General features: G+C 35.6%; 1 long non-coding RNA gene across 1 annotated transcript in view; it reads left to right on the plus strand.

Moving 5' to 3' along the window:
- Positions 1-3,894: 3,894 nt before the first annotated feature.
- LOC119068931 overlaps positions 3,895-21,586 on the plus strand; it is a 38,697-nt gene continuing 21,005 nt past the window's right edge. The window contains exon 1 of the long non-coding RNA XR_005086250.1: positions 3,895-3,914. This is a non-coding gene — a long non-coding RNA (uncharacterized LOC119068931). The remainder of the gene's footprint in view (positions 3,915-21,586) is intronic.

The following is a 21,586-nucleotide window of genomic DNA, read 5'->3' on the forward strand; positions in this document are numbered from 1 at the left end:
CCAATGTTACATTTGGAATTTTCTTTCTTCTTTTTTTTATTTGTCGATGTATACATTTGGTGCCTAGATTTAGGACAAGATATAAAACAAAAAAGAACCATTCTCTGGTAAATGTGCAGGACGATTTATATACCGAAAATGTTTATTATATACTTGCAGGTTTGAAATTTTGCTTCTGATTAAAACAGCTAATGTACCGGAATCAGTCTGAAAGTTTTTTTTTCCTTTCTTTCTTTTTCGTAGGCTCACACATACCGTTCAAAGTGGTGAATAATGCTCTTCTATTGACTTTAAATAATACCGTCACAGCAACGCCTTTGTTCACGTAGTTCGTTTACCTTTAAACTGGTTGGAAAATTTAAGTAACGCAACACATTTTTGTCACTAGTTTGTCTTTGGTGGTCAACGGGAATATATTTTCCGAAAATTCATCCTTTACCCCAAGACGAATGTGCGACCCTGTCTGATTGTCAAGTCAATAATCCGTAATTTTGCCTTTCTTCTGACGTTAAGGAAATTGTGTCTTTGGTCGATTTCTTCCTGTTCAATATCTGCATTTTACATCGTACGAGGATATCACAAACGACCAACGACTGTATTTTACTTATACATGTATGCCAAGTGAAACAAGAAACGGTATAATAATTATACGGAAAGGGATTTTAGATAATTTATGAGATTTTATTTAAATTGATTTTTTGTTTCGGTGAATTTCCCGATAAACTTGTTATGTTATTCGAGTACCACATTAAGATGCGTTATCGCATAAGTTATGCAGACAAAGGTTTCGATTTCGGAAAATCGTACAAAATGAGATTTCATTGTGTTATCACTGATGGAAGTTAAAATTGAAGTGTGCAGAACATCATTGAGGGAGCATGTAACTCTGCTTTTCTTTCAATCACTTGAATGTATTTGGTGTGCTTAGCTTATATTTTATTGTCTGTCCGTATAATAAATTGGATATCCTTTGGATACCAACTACTTAAATTGTTTATAATGAACCGTATTTGGTTTATACCATGAATTAACCGATATGGTCGATATAGAAGTAATTGATGTGCTCGTGTGATTTATGGCCTGCTTTTAATTAGTATTGTTCTGAAATAAGATTCTGTCTTTCCTAGTAAAAAGAAAGTGGTAATGACGTACGGTACAAAAATTAACTTTGGTAAGTAACAAATAAACTGCATGCCAGTGCCGTAATAACTTAAAAACTTACAAAAACCACCGTCGCGTGACGGCATTGTTTGACTCTCAAGACTTTTTTGGAAATTTTAATTTTTGAAATTTTTAAATTTAAATTCCCAAAAATAAGCCCCGACTATACTTTAAGGCAAATTTATAATTGTTTACTCCTAAAGACAAGAGCCACAGCTTTTGAGATTAATCATGCAATTTTAGTTATAGTTAGACTTCAAAGAGATGGTCTACTTTTTCATTACACATTATCTGTGGCATGTAATTGGTTCAACTCAAAGAAGTATACTAAGTTACCATAATCTAGATCTAATTTTCTTAAAACGAAAGAAAATATAGAACTCAAATAAAGAAACTGTTTCACGACGCAATGTTTTGAATAAAATAAACTTAAAAGGAAAACATAAAACTTAAACATAAACTTTGGTAATTACTATGCGCTTGTCGTTGATGTGCTCAAAGTAGAAGCTAATAAAATCGGCATCCGATTGGAATAAGTTTGTGTAATCATCCGATGTTTTTTGACTCTACACTGTCGGCAAGCGACTTCAACGAATTTAATTTGAGCCTGACATTGATTGATATATTTTTCGTATGTTAATGAATTTTTCGTATCTGTTGTACTGAACTTTTACCCCAATAAAGTCAGCCATTTGAATTGTTCTCTATTAAGAAATAATCAAGAACAGATTAATGTTGGTGGAAATTTAGACATAAATTTGCTTCAGCTGGTCCAATCATACAAACAAAGAGTGCTCATACGTCCCTATACAGTTTTACCACTACCACTCGCTTGCAAGTAATTATTTCACTCGTATAAAGACTTTTATTTGTATCAATGGACCATCCTAAAATAGCTGAAGCAAAATGACTAAATTTCACTGACGTCGACTATATAAAAAACTTGTCAAAATTTATAATTTCAAAAAACGAGTGCAGGCTAGTTTAAGTGTGGCACAAAGCAACAGAATTCCAGAGTCGACAAAGTTTTCTTGATTTAAATGATTGCCGTGATTTAAATTTAGACATGAATTTTCCTCAGCTGTTTTTCACCTGGTCATACAAACAAAAGTGTTCATACGTCTTTATATCGTTTGAGTAGATCAGCAAACAACCAGCTGAAGCAAATTTATGTCTAAATTTCGCTTACGTTGAACGTATAGTAAACAAATACGAATGTACGAAATAAGCACGCGTGCACAATACGCAACATAATTTGCGGAATATTGTATTTTGAGCGACTACTAAGAAATATTTCTGATATAATAATCACGGAAATAATCTTCCTATCTTCCAATAACGTACAAGGAAAGTATCAAATTAAGTGCACTATTCGAGCAATTAATACCTTGGTAGCTAGTTTTATACCCGAACAATGCTAAATAACATTTAATTAAAGGTATAACCAGAATTTGGAACTGACTGTATCAAACTAAATTGAAATTAAATGTTTCTCTCTGTTTGTAATGCTTATTATATTTCACCAGAAAGCGAACACAATCCCTAACAATGAACAAGTTAAGGGATACTTCTATCTAAACAATGTTAGGTACATATGCCATTCAATATCGCATGTATTTAGCCACTTTGATACTTGGAAATTTACAAGCTTTAAGATAAAACTAGTGATCAAATAGTACTCCTAATACTTCAAATAATTGTAGATTACGCCCTTTTTTGAAACTTCTTAATTTCCCCGAGCGGAAAGATGCAACAAGAATTGTACGAACGCTAGCTGTCAGATTCTTATTATTCCAAGACTAGATCAAGATTGACAAGGACATTTTGTGCGATAAAATACCTTTGTACGATTTGTATGAACTTATTTGCCCCTACAGTTAAGCTGTCAGCGGGCTTATACGTCGTTTAGCACTCCGTTTACGAGTGAACAATTGAAGCTCCTTCCACTTTCCATTGTTAAAACGTAAACTGAGAGCTAAACGGTATAAGTCCGCTGGTAGCCTTACCGTAATGAACACCTAAAACTGTCAATCTCAATTTCTTATTGTTACCTCTCCACTTTATTATATAGATTCACACATGTGTGAAGTGAAGTGGAAAATAAACAAATAAGAAATTCATAACATCGAGGAACTTTTAGGTGTTCATGAACATGGTCTATTTGCTATAATTAAAAAGACATTTAGTCACGTTATTTTGATCTAAATCATCCGATTTACGTCCTTATGATGTACTATATAGGCCCTAATAAGGGTAAATCACTCTTGGGACTAAATGGGATTAAACGTGATTAAATGGAAAGTGATTACCCCATTATTCTAATGTTGTATCACTGGGAAATTCTGTGCCAATTCCGAATCATTTGCTTCGATAACGTTTTATGGAATTATTAAATTTTATTATTTGCAAATTGATGGAGTCGAGATATTCGAAAACATTCAACGCCTATGTCAATATCTATCTTTACTCCCATCGAAGTCATTCACAAAACTCAGGTGTCACGTCAGAAATGGTGGCTTCAGGACTATTATGAAATTTCTATGAATGATAAATGTAAAAGAATCTCCGAATCTCCCCCGTTGGCTACACCGTACAGCATTGGAAGGTATAATAATTACTGAACTTCTAGATGTTGTAGGATTTGTTGGACTAGGTGTACTGAAAAAGAGTCTTAATAAAAGTCCATTTTTTTGCAATGGGTTGGGTTGGGCGTCGTCCAAAAAGGACGTCATGCTTTTTCGATTTTGAGGAGGGTCCATCCGCCTATGTCACACCATGTCCGCTTTCTGATTTTCGGGGTCCATCCCCCAAAGTGAACGTCCGTATAAGGGAAAAACAAATTGAAGTAACATATCAAAAATATATTCTAAAACCACAACGAAAGACATGGTGCCGTAGAAGAATCGATTTCTGAGGACTTTGATGACTTTGCGTGCTTTGTCCACGTTGAGTAAAAATGTTATTTAGATTTCAATTCTACGTGTTTCATTTTTTTGTGATTTTTTATATTCTTCCAGACTGTGGTTACTTCGTCTTTGTGTCCACTCAGAAATTAATAGGAACGATGAATAAAGGTTTATTTTGAAAAAAAAACTTATCAATTGCTTTTAGGGGATATGCCTTACGATACGATTTTAATCATTTGTCATACAGTTTGTATTTTTCCCTTTTTTTATAAGTCGATTGCACACGTTTATATGGATCACATAACAAAATATGAATCATTTTTAATTGTTGCAATAAGATAATGCAACATAAATCATATAGTGTACCAGTACCACACACAGAAGAAATGAGTTTACTTTTCGATATATTTGATTCTGTATTTAAATTGACACCGCTTTGGATTGAACTTTCCACCGTGGCGGTAAGGGTGAATCTGATTTTTGTGAATTGTTAATCCAGCGTAATAGCCGGAACTGGTGTGACAGAAAATGGGTATTTCTTTTTTCCGATTAATTAACTGAATAATGAAATGACTCAATTTTCGAAATGAGGGAATTAATGTCTTCAAAATATCTACCGTCATTTTCAGTTTTATCGAAATATAAAATCTTATTATTGATCCCTTTAATGCGAACTTATTTCAATGAATGGCTGAATGGTGACAGTGTTTATTGTTATCTCCAGATATTTCGTAAATCATTAATTATTATTATCCTGACAATAATCGCTTGTAAAACTTTGATTACAATCATTAATTTCACGGGCTTGTAATATGGGTGTGTGAGTGTGTGTATGCGTTGTCATATATTTTAAACTCCAATAAATAATACCAATTTATTGACAATGTTCCAAATACCGTTCCTTTGCAAATCTGCACAATGGAAACCTCGGTAAAATCCCTCTAAGCCCTACTCTTCCCCGTGTCAGGTCGTCACCCGCCACCATTCACTGAGATGTACAACAAATAAATTCACCCTTATATAAACATACGTATTATCATCATGTGTACATTCAAAACTTCATCTATCATTTTCTGGGGGGTATAGTATTATTTACGATCCGATAACAAGCTGAAGTTTATATGGATGTAAACACTTCATCTTTGTGCCATTCATTTTAACGTTATTATATCCCATATATAGAAATTGGACTATTCCACACTCTATTTCATACGTTTTATATGATGAAGAAATAAATGAGACTTTAATATAACAATTTATATGCACGTGGGATTCATATGTGTGGCTCTGACATATATTCGAATTCACCTTTCCATTCTTATTATATGGTGATTTATACTTTCTGTTCTCATGTGTCGCAACTGTCTATATGCATTTAATATGTTCAAACATGCTTCGACGTATACGACTGCACATTAGTTTGAATAATGTCCTTTGACATTATTTTTAATTAGTTCCCAAAATTAAAATACTGTCGGTAGGTATGATATTAATTGAAGCAGTCATTAGTTTCTGCCTTGTTCTTTTCGATTTCCTTTTTTTTTTTTGGTTCTATTTCGATTTTACGTTTCGTTTACAATATTTCATACTTAGCACATTAGGTGTACAGAACGAACAGCAATTATAAAAATTATTGAAATGAAAGTTAATTATGGACTAGCTGCATAATTACTACGCTTCTGGTTAAAAATATTTAGTCATTTGGGTGGGTGAATCTATACACGGTGTTTTTGGGACTAAACCTACCTTGCCCGTTTCTCTTCTATATACTCATTGAAGAGTATAACCTCGGTGTGTTTGGGACTTGCCCATATGAAAGGCCCCATGTATTGTTTTTCTCAGCCTCGGGACGGCCATTTCGAACAACAATCAAATTGATTGCTGCTCAGAAGAACGCAGTGTTCTTCTTGATTTTTATTTGATTTAATTTTGTTTAGTCCTAACGAATGCTGCATTCCTCGAAATGTCGATGTTGACGCATTCACCATACATACACAGACCAAAATATAGCATATTCCGGGAGGAGTTCGTGTCACGGTTGAACCATAGCTTAATTTTCGTTTCGGAGGTGTTTTGTGCGTATGTCACGGACTGGAGATCTTTGCGTTGTTGGATTCGGATTCGGTCTTCATTTGTCCACCGATCTATTCGATTCATCTGCACCCTTTTCGCCCTTTGGGCCTGTGTTGGTTTCGGATGCTTCACTGTAACCGGCAACATTTGTGTCTGAATTGCTCGTTTTCGACGATACGTCCACACCACATCTGCCAACATGGAATCATCGGCTGGCTTGCAATTATGGCATAATGCCTTTGCTTCGATGACTCAACTGTGTATAATCTTTGTAGCATCGACTGCAGTTCTTTGTAGAGCAATATTCGTCAATGTTCACATCCACACCACATATGCATTTCGAATTTGTTTGAGGTAACGAACGATGGGTGTTTTCGATGGAGAACGCAGGTGACCTTTTACAGTGGAATTGGATGGCGTTGAGCAATTGCCCATGAAAATGATGTGGCACTGGTTTTTATGCAAATGTTGACCCGAATGGTGGACATCCTTCACGCCAACGATTTCTTGAGCCATCTTTGTCAATGTCTGTTGCGTCGATCGAAATTTGTCAAACTTCATATGCATTTATCGGGCGCTGCATGTAGGCATCCGTTGCTCTGTTGAACCATTTCATTCGAGATTCAAGAAATTTCATAAAATCGGAATGTTTTTGCGAAGGTTCTTCATCAGCTTGTTGACGGTCTTCCTGGTATTCTTTGTCAAAATCGCCAAGAATTTTTGTGCGTTTTTGTCGACGTCTGTGAAAGCCTGTAATGGAAAAGTAAGAATTCGATTAGTCAGTCATACCATTATAGATGATTCGTCGAATCAGATTCGACATTTATAAATGGTAATTATAAGTATTGAAGTGAATATGCTTACCAGCTTCCTGGGACTTACGCAGTATGTTCGACTCGTGGATTTCGTAGCTTTCAGTTGTTCCATGCCAAGTGCGTCGTACCGTTATCGCATACCCAAATCGATGCCATAGACGTTCAAATTCTTCAAATCGGTGATTTCTTTCCGGTTCCAATGGGTCCGTTTCGTTTTCCTCGTCTTCTTGTTCCGAACCGGAATCCGAATCGGAATCGGTGTCGTCATTCAATTTACGTTTCCTGTTCTTGCCCGCTTCCATAACATCATCTTTGGTCATTAATCTGTCGTGTTTGATGCGGCACAATTGCACAGACACATCACTGCCATTCGTTGTGATTCGTCCGCCAAACTTTTTTGTTTTCGTTTCCAGCTTTCGAATAGAGAACAGGAAATACCAGAACGGATTGATTGTTTTGGTATTTGCATTTGTGGGATCGGTCTCTAGTTCCAGAAATTCCGCTTGGTTCATGGATCTCTTGAATTGTGGTAGGTCTTTCAGCAAGTCATACAACGATTTTGTGGCAATGGCAAAGTGTTTTCGATGGAAATCGTGTTGCGGCACAATTTTTCGGCATTCGGTTTTCTATTGATTTACTTATTCCAGAATTCGTTGTATTGCGTTTGAACGATTTGAATTTCAATATCGTCCAATTCATCGTCGTCTTCAGTTGTCCGAATAACATCGTATATTTTGTAGTACGCGAGGCTGGTGAACAAATTGCTAGTTTGGACAATTCGATTGATTTGTTATCCAAAACGGCGAGGATCTCATCATTCACTTGCTGTTGCTGCATTTCGATAGCATCATCAACCAGCGATTTACCAATAGCGAACGTAGTTTCAATTTAGCCGTTGACATATCTACTATTAGCATTTTGAATTTTCCGCCAATTGTTCGTTTCGCTGACCGTGCTCTTTTCCAAAATGATTTTTAAGATTAAGAAACGACGAGAAATCAGCTCTGCAACCTTCGAACGGACATACAATCGTTTTTGTTGTTTTTTAAAGTTGTTACCAAGAAAAGTGACATCAACATCAGTTAATCGCGTTGATGCTTGGTAGCCATTATTGTAGGTCGACTGTGGTGATGCTGGATTGGAGTTTAATGCTGCAGTAGATGGACTTTGCCGTTGGCTCGAACCTTTGTGCGTGTCTTTCAGTAATCCACTGTTAGTTGGGAGAGCTTTTTTGTCGAGTTTCCGATTGTGTTCGCTTGCGGTTTTGTTTTTCGCTTTTCAATTGGCTCAAAATCGGAGTCCTCGCTGCTACAGGTCTTCGGGTCTGTAGACGAACGGTGTCCCTTTCGCGTCCCTTTCATTAATCGAAATTCGTCCCAGTCGAAATCGATGCCATGGAATGACTCGGCCTTTCATCGAATTCAATTTCACCATGAACCGATGCCGAAAACCGCCATGAACCGATGCCGAAAACAAAGGTCGTTTAATGTGGTCTGTAATTAGAAAAAGTCGAACATGTACAACTGAAACTGTCAATCAAACATTCAAATGTTTTCACCTGATTTATCATTTTGTTTGTCGGGCGGTTTCTTTTTGCGTGGCTTGTAATCCTCACATCCATCCTTTCCCATTACGTTGTGGAGGGCAACACTTCTGATAAGTGGTTTCTTTGCATTAACTTCTTTTCGTCGCCCTGATTCAGCCAGTGCTCGCTTTGTTGCCTCTAAATTCTTCCGTTTTGTTTCAGCGACATCTTCCACATCGTCATCTGACGAGGAATTGTAAGTTGGCGACGTCCATGGTAATCGGACGGGTGCTTTGCTATGGCGAGATGAGGTGGACGATGCGTTTGATTTCGTTTCATTGATGATTGGTTTGTTTGTCATTGATAGTTTTTTTCTGAATTTCTGAACAAAGAATTTTCGGTTGGCGTTGTCTCAAATGTTCTGAATGAAAGAAAAAAACATACCCATCGGCTGCTCATTGTCGTCGTCACTCAATATGATGAAATCATCCATAAATGGTGGCTTCTCGTTGCCATTAGTGTGACTGTGGACACTCGACACGGTGACTGTAATTCAAAATGATTATTTAAAATACAAATCGAAGACGTGATTGACCAACAACAGAAATTACCTTTTCGTTTCAAAGTGTTAATATATTGCATTGCGGGTCCGATTGCTCAATTGATTGAAGTGTTCCCAATGAACTGCCCACTTCTAATTGCACCTCGCCTTCAGTATGTGAAATGCCATTTATGTAGATGCCGTTAAGTGCCTGTTAAAAATACATTTTTTAAATTTAAACCAAAATCATACTTTCCATTTGCCACATTCAATTTACCGTATTTTTTTTCACTGTGACCAGATGTAATGCGTTAACATTGATGACGCAATGGTTCTTGCTGGCATACGGTGAATTTATGACGATGTCGTTGCATAGCAATCGTTCTAATTTGTTTGCTCCGAATTCCAGTTGCACTGTGTACGATTCGAAGTTTTCGAATGTGGCCAACCTCTCCAAATACACAGTCTGTCATCCCTGGGGTTAGCCGTTCAAATACTAAAAAGAACGAGATGCACTGAAGCCAGGGCAGACCAGTGCATTCCCGAGCAGCATTTCTCGGGCATGAAATGCTGCCCGAGTTATATTTGGTGAACAAAGGAAATGTTGCGCGAGCATAAATCGCGTCTTACAAAGGTCCAAGTGACCATCATTTCCGATTTTCACTGTTTTTGTGTGGCAATTTGGCCCTAAGGCACCGTTGGCATTGTCGTCTTCATGTCGGACGAATGCTTTCCCTGTAGCTGCCTTGTAGTCCATTATTTTTGTAGCCAGTAGCTACAGGGGTTGTCCAACTTCATCAAAGGGAATAATTTCAATTCAAATTCAATGAAAATTGAAAATTATTTTGCGGCGTCCAAAATGGCCAAAATTTTTAAAAATGAAATTATTCCTTTCTAAAATCCAATTTGCAATAAATTCAGCGTTCAATTTGTTGCAAATGGAAAGTGAAAACAACAATTGAAATTGCTGTTTTTACTTCCCATTTGCAACAACGTTTATTTTATTCCAAATCGGATTTCAGCGGTGAAAACCTGCAAAGAAAAAATTAAAAATTAATTTGTGATGTTTACCATTGAATCGCCAAAATCGAAAAGGCCGATCGAATGATTAGTTGTGTTTAGCAGAGCGTAAACGATATCCCCACTTCGTTTAGCAATGCATAAACGATATCCCTACTGAAACGAATTTTAAATTCGAAGGGTTGTACGAAAGCTTTTTTTTTATTTGCAATTGCACGTACATTTTTGGACAAACTTGCATACCGAATTTAACACACTCTCAAATACGAATCAGAATTGTAACGAAGAATCACACAGAAGCAGACAATACTTACGAAAATTTCAAATGTCAAACATAAACGAGATTACAAAATTTGCGAACAAAACTGTGTCGATGACAACAAATCATCCGATGCACGCGTAATGGAAATGTTTCAAAACAAGTAAATTGGATCCGCTTCAATTAATTTAATTAATTTGGAACAGTCTCACAAGTGCATTTGGGTTGAAAGAAAATCTTCAAAAATTTGAGCCCGAGAAACAACGAAATCAACGTGAAACTGATCGAGACGCTCCGTTGAAAATTATCGTTGTTGTGCTGCTGAAACAATTGTTCGAAACGTCGGAAGAACTTAAATTGGCTGTTGTGAAGTGTTTTGACGTCGCATTTGAGAATAGTGATGTCAGCAGTAGTGAATTATATGTGCCAGAAAGCCATCCAAAATCTATAGTGCGAGTCCATAGCATAAAAATAGTGCAAATTATAGTAGAATTGTGTGCTTTGAACCAGTAATTAATGTTGAAACGTAGATTTTAAAAACAATTACTAGCCCTTAAAAAACCCACTCTTAACCCCTCCACACCTTTTCAAAGTTTTCTGTGTAGATGCAACTTTAATGAATTATTGTGAACTGATTTCTTCACCTATCGTAGTGATACATAGCTCAAATTAAAAAGGAAAGTCCAAGCTTTTTTTCATGATCCTAAAATTTTCCAAAATTTTAAAATTTTCCACAGATTTTCCAATTTATCTTCAGATGTAGTTTTTAATTTGGAGGTTAAATTTAAATAAAATCGAAGCATTATAATTTGATCGATTCTATTCATTTTTAAATAATTGTAGTTTTTCAAGAAATCATTTCGAAAACATTACAGTATAAAAGCTACCACATGCGCATTAGAGCTGTTTACTCGCGGTATACCTGCGGGTAATCCGTTCAAATGCACTTGTCTAAACTTTTATACTGTAATGTTTTTGAAATGATTTCTTCGAAAACTACAATTATTTAAAAATGAATTAAATGAGTAGAATCGATCAAATTATAATGCTCCGACTTTATTTTGGTCCAAAATTAATATGAGAAAATTTTCAGTTTATTTTGGTCCAAAATTAATATGAGAAAATTTTCAGTGCATTTTGGTCCAAAATTAATATGAGAAAATTTTCAGTGCATTTTGGTCCAAAATTAATATGAGAAAATTTTCAGTGTATTTTGGTCCAAAATTAATATGAGAAAATTTAATATGAGGTGTTACGGGTCACTTCTACTCGCTAAAATTAATATCATGAAACTCTTCTGAAAATTTACAAATAGAACACACCACAATAGCCATGCAAGACATTTTCGTTCAAATTTTGAAGCGGATACACAATATTGAACAGAAATTCGTTCTTATTCCCTTGACATCCAAGAATCATCATCAAGACGATCCAACCTTAAAAAGAGAGATTGTTCAACGTTTTCAACGAAAGTACAGTTTTTAACAAATTTTCGTCTAGAAGGCATAATGTTTGTATTGGAGTTCGAACTTAAGGCCGCAAGACCATCTGTTCTAATTTGGTGTCAATAAACTGTTTTGTTCATGATTTACTTCTCGTTCTCTTAAACCTGATTCCGATCAGACAGACGTTTTCCGAGGTATCAGATAGTCAGACTAGCCCTGTAAAAATTGCATTCGAATTTTCAAATAACAAAAACGGTCTTCTTACTTGTAACATGCTGATCAAAGACAAACTTATATGATCTACCCACACTACCCAACCAAAATCAAATTTCATCGAAATAATCATTTTCGATTGAAACTATGATCAACAGTATAAACTCCTGTTTTTCTCGTATAGCTTCCAGATCCTTCACCTCAGATAACTGATCTTCGGGAATTCCATTCTACGCATTTTAAAACAAGAATCATCCAAATTGGTTGAAAATTACTCAAGTTATCGTGTCCTCAACGAAAAATTGTTACCCACATTTAACATTTTTCATACATTTTCAATCACAGTGAACTTCTTTGTTATCCACATTTTTCGCGGTCTAAGAGTCAAGGGAATAAGAACGAATTTCTGCTCATTATTGTGTAGCCGTTTCAAAATTTGAACGAAAATGTCTTGCATGGCTATTGTGGTGGGTTCTATTTATAAATTTTCAGAAGAGTTTAATGCCATTAATTTTAGTGAGTAAAAGTGACCCGTAACACCTAAAGCGTCAAAAGTTAATCACATTTTCGTTTCAATATGGAGTGTTTGGTATCTTTGTAAAGCTGGGATCTGCAGCTTTTTGATAATGTTAACTTTCTGTTAATGCCGATTGCCAGAGTTACAGCGTTGGTCAAAGTTCACAAAGGGTGACAAATTTGCATAATAAACACAAATGTGCTACCATAAACCTGTTCCAAAATTGAAAAACCATCTTTTTTCCTACGTTTTAGTTATTTGTAGCAGTTTTAACAAATAATCTGTTTAAAAAAAATAAAAAAAACGTTTTTTTGACCAAAAAAAATTCATTCAAAATGGCTCAAATTTAACACGAAAATGGCAGCTGTCCGCTAGGTTTGGAAAAATCTAAGAGTGGTTTCTTTGGGAAAGTGGTGGCGAATTAAATACTAAACAATACTCCAAAAAGAAATTTTTATTTTCAGAATTTTTTTTTAAAGATATTTAAATTTAACCTTCAAATTAAAAACTGCCCATGAAGAAAAATTGGAAAATCTGTGGAAAATCGGAAAATTTTGGAAAATTTTAGGATCCTAAAAAAAACCTTTACTTGAACCTTCCTCTTTCATTTGAGCTATATATCACTATAATTGGTGAAGAAATCAGTTCACAATAATTCATTAAAGTTGCTTCTGCACAGAAAACTTTGAAAAGAGGTGGAGGGGTTAAGGGTAGGTTTTTTAAGGGCTAGTAATTGTTTTTAAAATCTACGTTTCAACATTAATTACTGGTTCAAAGCACATAATTCTACTATAATTTGCACTATTTTTATGTCTTTGCAAAGACATGGACCCGCACTACTAAACGGTTACGTGATTAATGCAAATCCCATCAAAGTTGAAGCCGCGAAAAGTCGTAGAGCGCCCAATACGCCGACAACAAAAATTTTCGTTGGTAATTTAACCGATAAGACGCGCGCTCCTGAAGTAAGGGAACTGTTTACTAAATACGGAACGGTAGTTGAATGCAATATCGTTCGTAACTATGGTTTCGTTCATTTGGATGCTCATGGCGAGGTGAATGACGTTATTCGGGAATTACACGGAAAAATGGTCGACGGTCAGCCACTTAAAGTTCAAGTATCAACTAGCCGCGTAAGACCGAAAGCGACTGAAACAAAACTAGCCGAAAAGAAAGATAATCCAGCGAATATTGGTGTGGCCTGCGATCGACATTACAGCTACCCGGTCAAGTTCCTTGTCCTGGAACAACAATTTGAAGTTTTCTGTGGACGAAGAAGCGGGTAAAAGGCAAAACAAAATATTATAACACCTAATGGGCTGAATCTATATAATGAAGTCAGTGCAAATACGTTGTGTACGAGTGTATTATGAAAACGAAAGTAGTGTTAGAAATTAAAGGGACAGCTTGTTTCCACTTGTAATGTCATCCCATAGTTATACAAGTTTGTAGAAGTTCGTCCGACCTGCAACTTCATCGTGACTAAAAGGCTTCAGGATGCAAGTATTCATGACTTCAATTTTGCTTTAAAAGTGCAAGAAGTAAGTAGATACAAAGTAGAAGCGGCAAATATAAGAAGCAATGTAGAAATACTTAGCGATCGTCCACATTTTTACATTTTTCCAAGTGTGAGGTCCCTAAGCGCAGTAAACAGGCTTCTAGATATTTCAACACTAGTTAGTTAGCTAGTTGCGGAAAAATTTGCTTACTCACTCTGGGGAGTAGCAAGGTATTTTCGAGGTATTTTCGGCTCTGGATACAAACTTCCCTCGTGAGTAGGCAAATTTTCCCGCAAGTACGTAACATATTATGATATGGTACCTGACAGTAAAGAGACATCGTAGTAAAAATTGGTTGTAGGGTAAGAATGGTCCAAAAATAGTCTTTAAAAAACACAAAAGGAAATATGGAAGTTTGCTGAAAATGTTCGCGATAAGGCTAATTTTCCGGTACATGTGGTTAGCTCTGAGGAGTTGTGATGATCCTTATCTATTTTTACAATAGATTTCTAACCCTCACATCACAAAATATACCAAGTTTGTCATGAGGCAATCAGTAAACATCATTTTTATATTTCTGAATATTTGACGGGAGCAGGGCCTCTCTACTCGCTTTAGAGACGTTTACATACCCGAAGTACAACCACAAATTGCATTACGATATCACTTTGGTCGGATGTCAGCGCTTTCTTCGGTCTGTTATGTTTTTTCTGTTTATCAACTTCAAACCCCTGTGCACCTTCGCGTTGTCTCCTCTTTACCCATTCAATAAACAAAAACAAATGAGGGTAAATTATGCAAGTTCGAATTAATGTACCGAGCCAACGCACTTCAAGCAAAAGTAATCATAGTCGACTGCTGCCAAATAGAGTTTTATTTTGTATGAAATGGTTTTTAACAGTGTTTGTCAGTTGTAAGACACACTGTAAAGGTTCAGTACGCTATTTAGAGTATCAGTACCACTTGAAGTGCGTATTTGTTACACAGAGTGTACATAAAATGAAATATCAACAACTCATATACTTACTAACTTACTGACTGATGGCGATGGAAGCAAAATGGATACGTATAACAAAAAGTATACTTGTTACTCTAATGTTATAATGAAGGCAACGCATTTTTTATAATAAATTTAAACCATTCACTCATTATATCACGACCTATGTACCGTTGAACAATCAGCGTCGTTCTCCGGAAAATTAAGAAAAAAAACCCTTTGTAAAAGGGCATTAAAAACGTTCTTAATTTTTTGTATAAATATTTCCTAATGAATATACGCTACGCCCACATGCCGGCAGTTCAAAATGGCAACAAATTCCATTTGTATTTGCTAATAATCCTGTTCTGATTAAATGTAGGTTGTAATATTGCTTGCATTTGGGGATTTGATCCGTGTGTTTTATTGTGAAAATTGTAAATCCGAGGCGAAGCCGAGATTGACAACACATTACAACTGTTTTTCTTCTGTTGCCGACAGGATTTGCGCATCTATCTGTCAAAGCCAGCATCCGATTGCAGATTTATGATTTAAAAAAAAATTAAAGAAAATGCTCTCTAATTTATTATATTTTTCGCAACTTTACCGTTTTCGCTAATTGAAGCGAGCTTTTCGTTTGAGCAAGGAAAAAATTCGTAAAGAAAATGTTCTTTAATAAGAAGAAAACAGCTTTTTGGATGCAATAATAACTGGATTTTATATACACGCGTATCGCGTATGATGGATATTGTTGTACATAGATTTTTCAATGAAAAATAAAAACCAGGTATATAACATTGTATAGAAGCTATTTTATCCTTCGAAGGTAAAAACGAGCACTCTTTCAGTTGTAGATGTCAAAACAAGAAATTAGGATACGAAAAAGCTAATTTGTCTTGGTTCTAATTAACGGACATTCTTGCTAAAATTAAAGTTTAAAAAAATCTTGGAAAAAAAGTGGGCCCTACGAAATATTTGTGAAACAAGTCAGAAGTACTTTTCTTCGATATACATATTTTTGGAGTGATTATTCACTGAAAACAGTAGAAATAGAGTTCATTGAAAGTCTCTGACAATACTACTGGAAGATATAAAGAATTCTACTTCAATGTAGCATTTTATCGAAATACCACAAAAATGACAATGGACACACTTTCAGTGTATTTTGAGCGAAAATTAGTTCTGTGACCAGTTCCAGTGTATTTTGGGCGAAAATACGATCAGCTACATCTCAGATCATATCTTAAAAAATTCCTCAATCATTGATCATTGGTCTATCTCATCACTGAGGAAAAAGATTTGAAAACTACAGCTGCAGTAGGTAATAGATCAGCTGTAATTGGTAATGTTTGGAAAAATTACCCACAGAAAGTAACGTATTACCTGTGGTGAGTAATTTTGGAGACAGTTACTCAATGACGGTAATTTTTTACCTGCTGCGGCTAATGTTGGATTTTTCGAGCAGTTCTGAATATTCAGGAAACGTTTTAAAAATAAAACGAGCCGTCAGAACAGTCGGAGCGTTTGCTGCGACTGAGCCCCGTACAAACCCGTACATCTATTGCGTACGTGACCGTAAACGTCGGTAAAGTAAAATTCTTATGAAATGTGTACGTCTTAAAAATTGCGCATAGCGCAATTACGAAACCCCGTACGACGTTCCTTTCAAATGTAACAAATTTCGAATTGACCTAAAATTTTAATTTATTGAGTATAAATACACATAGGGCCTAGTATCGGCCTCAGTCCGAGGATCCATTTTTTTTTTTCAACTACATTCTATTCGGCCTTTGATTACCTTCCAAATGAAACAAAAAATACAAAAAACGGATGAAATTTGCTCGAGTTTTATGTAAAATATACATAGGGCCCTAGTAGCGGCCTTAGTCCAAGGACCCAAATTTAATTTTTTTTTCAACAACATTCTATTCGGTGTTCGATTATCTTTCAAATGAAACAAAAATTACGAAAAACGGATGAAATTTACTTGAGTTCTATGTAAAATACACATAGGGCCCTAGTAGTGGCCTTAGTCCAAGGACCCAAATTTAATTTTTTTTCAACAACATTCTATTCGGTGTTCGATTATCTTTCAAATGAAACCAAAGTTACGAAAAACGGATGAAATTTACTTGAGTTCTATGTAAAATACACATAGGGCCCTAGTAGCTTTTCACTTCTAAGGCCCTAACTCACGGTCCACTCACCCGATTTAAAAATTTTTTTTAGCGGCCTTAGTCCGAGGACCCAAATTTAATTTTTTTTTCAACAACATTCTATTCGGCCTTTGATTACCTTCCAAATGAACCAAAAATTACGAAAAACGGATGAAATTTGCTCGAGTTATATGTAAAATACACATAGGGCCCTAGTAGCGGCCTTAGTCCAAGGACCCAAATTTAATTTTTTTTTCAACAACATTCTATTCGGTGTTCGATTATCTTTCAAATGAAACAAAAATTACGAAAAACGGATGAAATTTACTTGAGTTCTATGTAAAATACACATAGGGCCCTAGTAGTGGCCTTAGTCCAAGGACCCAAATTTAATTTTTTTTCAACAACATTCTATTCGGTGTTCGATTATCTTTCAAATGAAACCAAAGTTACGAAAAACGGATGAAATTTACTTGAGTTCTATGTAAAATACACATAGGGCCCTAGTAGCTTTTCACTTCTAAGGCCCTAACTCACGGTCCACTCACCCGATTTAAAAATTTTTTTTCCTGGATTGGTATTGACAATACCTATCATTTGCCGTGTCATTTACATTTCCATCGTTTATTTTGCCATAAATATCACCAAAAGACCTTAAATCACTTAGGTGGCCCTAACTCACGAAGGGCCGACCCGAATATGCCCATCTTCGAACTTAGCCTCACTATTTTGACTATCTTTCGGGGAAAATTTTTTTTTTTTGAAATCGGATTTGATTTACTCAAGATATCGACGTGACGGACAGACGGCCCAAATTTTTATTGCGGATTCGTCATCTATAAACATAGGCAAACACTTTGCCCTTACCGTCTGCTTCGAATTCCATCAATTACACACGGCATCGTAATCCTATAAGCCCCTTCGTACTTCGTACGGGGCTAAAAACGAAATCTTTCGAGAAAATTGGACAACAAAAATTCAGATAAAACTTTAACACGACTTACTTATTGTCCGCTTATCGAAATTTTTAATTAAACGAGCCGTCAGAACAGTCGGAGCGTTTGCTGCGACTGAGCCCCGTACAAACCCGTACATCTATTGCGTACGTGACCCTAGTTCGTCCGTCGCCCTACTCTTACCGTAAACCTACTGCGCCCGTAAACGTCGGTAAAGTAAAATTCTTATGAAATGTGTACGTCTTAAAAATTGCGCATAGCGCAATTACGAAGCCCCGTACGACGTTCCTTTTAAATGTAACACAAATTTCGAATTGACCTAAAATTTTAATTTATTGAGTATAAATACACATAGGGCCTAGTATCGGCCTCAGTCCGAGGATCCAAATTTAATTTTTTTTCAACAACATTCTATTCGGCCTTTGATTACCTTCCAAATGAAACAAAAATTACGAAAAACGGATGAAATTTGCTCGAGCTATATGTAAAATACACATAGGGCCCTAGTAGCGGCCTTAGTCCGAGGACCCAAATTTAATTTTTTTTTCAACTACATTCTATTCGGCTTTTGATTACCTTCCAAATGACACAAAAATTACGAAAAACGAATGAAATTTACTTGAGTTCTATGTAAAATACACACAGGGCCCTCGTAGCTTTTCACTTCTAAGGCCCTAACTCACGATCCACTCACCCGATTTTAAAAAACTTTTTTTTCCTGGATTGGTATTGACAATACCTATCATTTGCCGTGTCATTTACATTTCCTTCGTTTATTTTGCCATAAATATCACCAAAAGACCTTAAATCACTTAGGTGGCCCTAACTCACGAAGGGCCGACCCGAATATGCCCATCTTCGAAGTTAGCCTCACTATTTTGACTATCTTTCAGGGAAAAAAAAAATTTTTGAAATCGGATTTGATTTACTCAAGATATCGACGTGACGGACAGACGGACAGACGGACAGACGGCCCAAATTTTTATTGCGAATTCGTTATCTATGAACATAGGCAAACACTTTGCCCTTACCGTCTGCTTCGAATTCCATCAATTACACACGGCATCGTAATCCTATAAGCCCCTTCGTACTTCGTACGGGGCTAAAAAACATAGCTAACGCCGACTCGTACGAAACACCTATTCGTATCAAAAGACTTTAGTGTGAAACTCTTTATTTCTCTTACTTCATACTCTTCTCTACTGAAAAGCTATTCGTCCTTTAAAATCACTTATATTATCCACTCTTTGCCATGTTATCATATACAGAAACTCTCTAAGTACAATTTTTCCCACTTTACATCACTTTTACTAAAATCCAATATAGCCGCCGGCAGTAATTTTTTTAGGAGACCGTAAATAGTATTACGAAGGTAATATTTGCTTCGAGGTACTCGACCTCAGATTTCCAACGAGTCCATACACTACTTTACGAAAATGAAATCCGGACTACGAAATCTCATTAAATTATGCCAATTAGGCCAATTATGGAAGATCAAAAATATATGAGAATGGGGCCTAGGCACCAAAGCCTAACAAGGGGAATATGCGTTGTGTAGCTTACATTAACATCTGCAGCTCAGGTGGATTATTCTGGACTGGAGATCGAGAGGTCCCGAGTTCGCGCCCCAGCAAGGCAAGTTTTTATTTCAAATAATTATTAATAAAAAATCAATTTCGTTTCATTTCAGCTAAAACTAACTCGTCGGATGTAATACAACAGAATATCAAAATACTCCCCAGTACTGTGAAATATAACTCCGAAAGGCCAGAAATATTTTCTTTTTAAATTATTGAATATTTAAATTTTGAACTGACTTTTATCAGAAATGAAACCATAATTATTTTTATTAACATTATTTAAAAAAAAACTACATGATTCGAACCCGCGCCTATCGATCACAACATTTTGATTGTAGGCAATCGCACAGCTATTGTAGGTAATCACAACTACAGCTCTGATAGCAAGTAGAAAAATACAGCTGTGACAGCTACAGGCCGAAATATTTTCTCTGGCAGCTGTATTTTCTTTAAAAATTAGGGCTGGAGACAGATCGCAGCTGTAGCAGGTAACTACTTTTTCCTCAGTGCACTTTGTTTATCTTGATAAAATACTTTCCAATATTATCTAAACCTGTACATTGTGTAAGACATGCACAGCTATGACATATCTTCAAATCAATTTCAAATCAGAACGGTTATATTATTTATAATTCCAATGAATATTTTATAACCAAATTTCTAGAGAATTAACAAATATCTGTCGAACATAAATGTTGTTGCGCTTTAAATGTTTCATCAATACAGTACTCTTCTTCATTGAACCATATTCAACTGCTTCTATCTTGATTTAGCGCAATATGGTATAGTGGAGGAAACTAAATTAAATATTTAAATGAAATTACTGAACTGACAAAAGACACCTCACATTATACAAACTTTAATATTTTACTGACATCAATATTAATCACTTACATAATGTAAAATCAATTTTTGATAAGTAACATAAATTATCGGTGACCTACAACACGTTTTATTGCATATGTCTGCGTTATATAGACATGGATTGATTTTAATTAAAGCGTTAGCAGACGATGCATCTGCAGTGCCACCTACATGTGAATAGAGGATAAATGTAAGCTTAATTGAAAAGTTTTCATTTGGGAGTGTAAACAATCTGCAATTGATTATCTTACAAAATGCGATGAAAATATTTCCGTATAACACACAACAGGGGTGTAACTTAGAACAATTTTTATTGTCGCTGCTTAGAACATTTTTGATTTTTGTACCAGCCCTGTTGAATGTTGTTCAAAAACATCGAACCGTTTTTTAATTTTCTGAATGTCAGCTCATTACCGACAATACCACAACATGTACCGAAATATTTTTTGAACCGGTGGGTGGCGAATTAAAGTCGCATTTGCGTCTAGTTCTCCAATTAATTTAATTAAAATCTGATTCTTATTGTAAAAAAAAACTTGGAACGAGCCGAACAATTCTTATGATCTGGAATTTTGATTACCCAACGCAGATCCAGTCAAATAAATCGACAAACATTTTAAATGCAAATTTAACCGATTTCTGTGATACAATTGGAAATTCCAGATCATACGAATTGTTCGGCTCGTTCCAAGGTTTTTTTTTTTTAAATAATATCAAATTTTTATTAATTTAATTAAAGAAATAGATGCCCTAAACGAGTAATTATTCCGTGGACCAGCTGGTAATCGATCAAATGGTAATTTACAGCCAGGTTCTACACTGAAATTCAACTTGACAAAATCAAAACCAAAATCTGCTGCCTTTTTCATATAGTTCGTTAATTTTCTAGTTTTCGGCAACAACGATTTTCTGTTATAGTAACTTTTAATTGTCTTCGGCAATTGCCTAAAATCGATGGTATTTTACGACAATTTGTATGGTAAAGTGGTACACCCGTGATACACAAGCAGCATTGTAAATTTTGCATTGTTTAGCTATCTATAATGTGAAAATTGTTGGCTCAATTACATCTTTATAGTA

The sequence above is a fragment of the Bradysia coprophila genome, assembly GCF_014529535.1.
Source record: "Bradysia coprophila strain Holo2 chromosome X unlocalized genomic scaffold, BU_Bcop_v1 contig_20, whole genome shotgun sequence".
NCBI lineage: Eukaryota > Metazoa > Arthropoda > Insecta > Diptera > Sciaridae > Bradysia > Bradysia coprophila.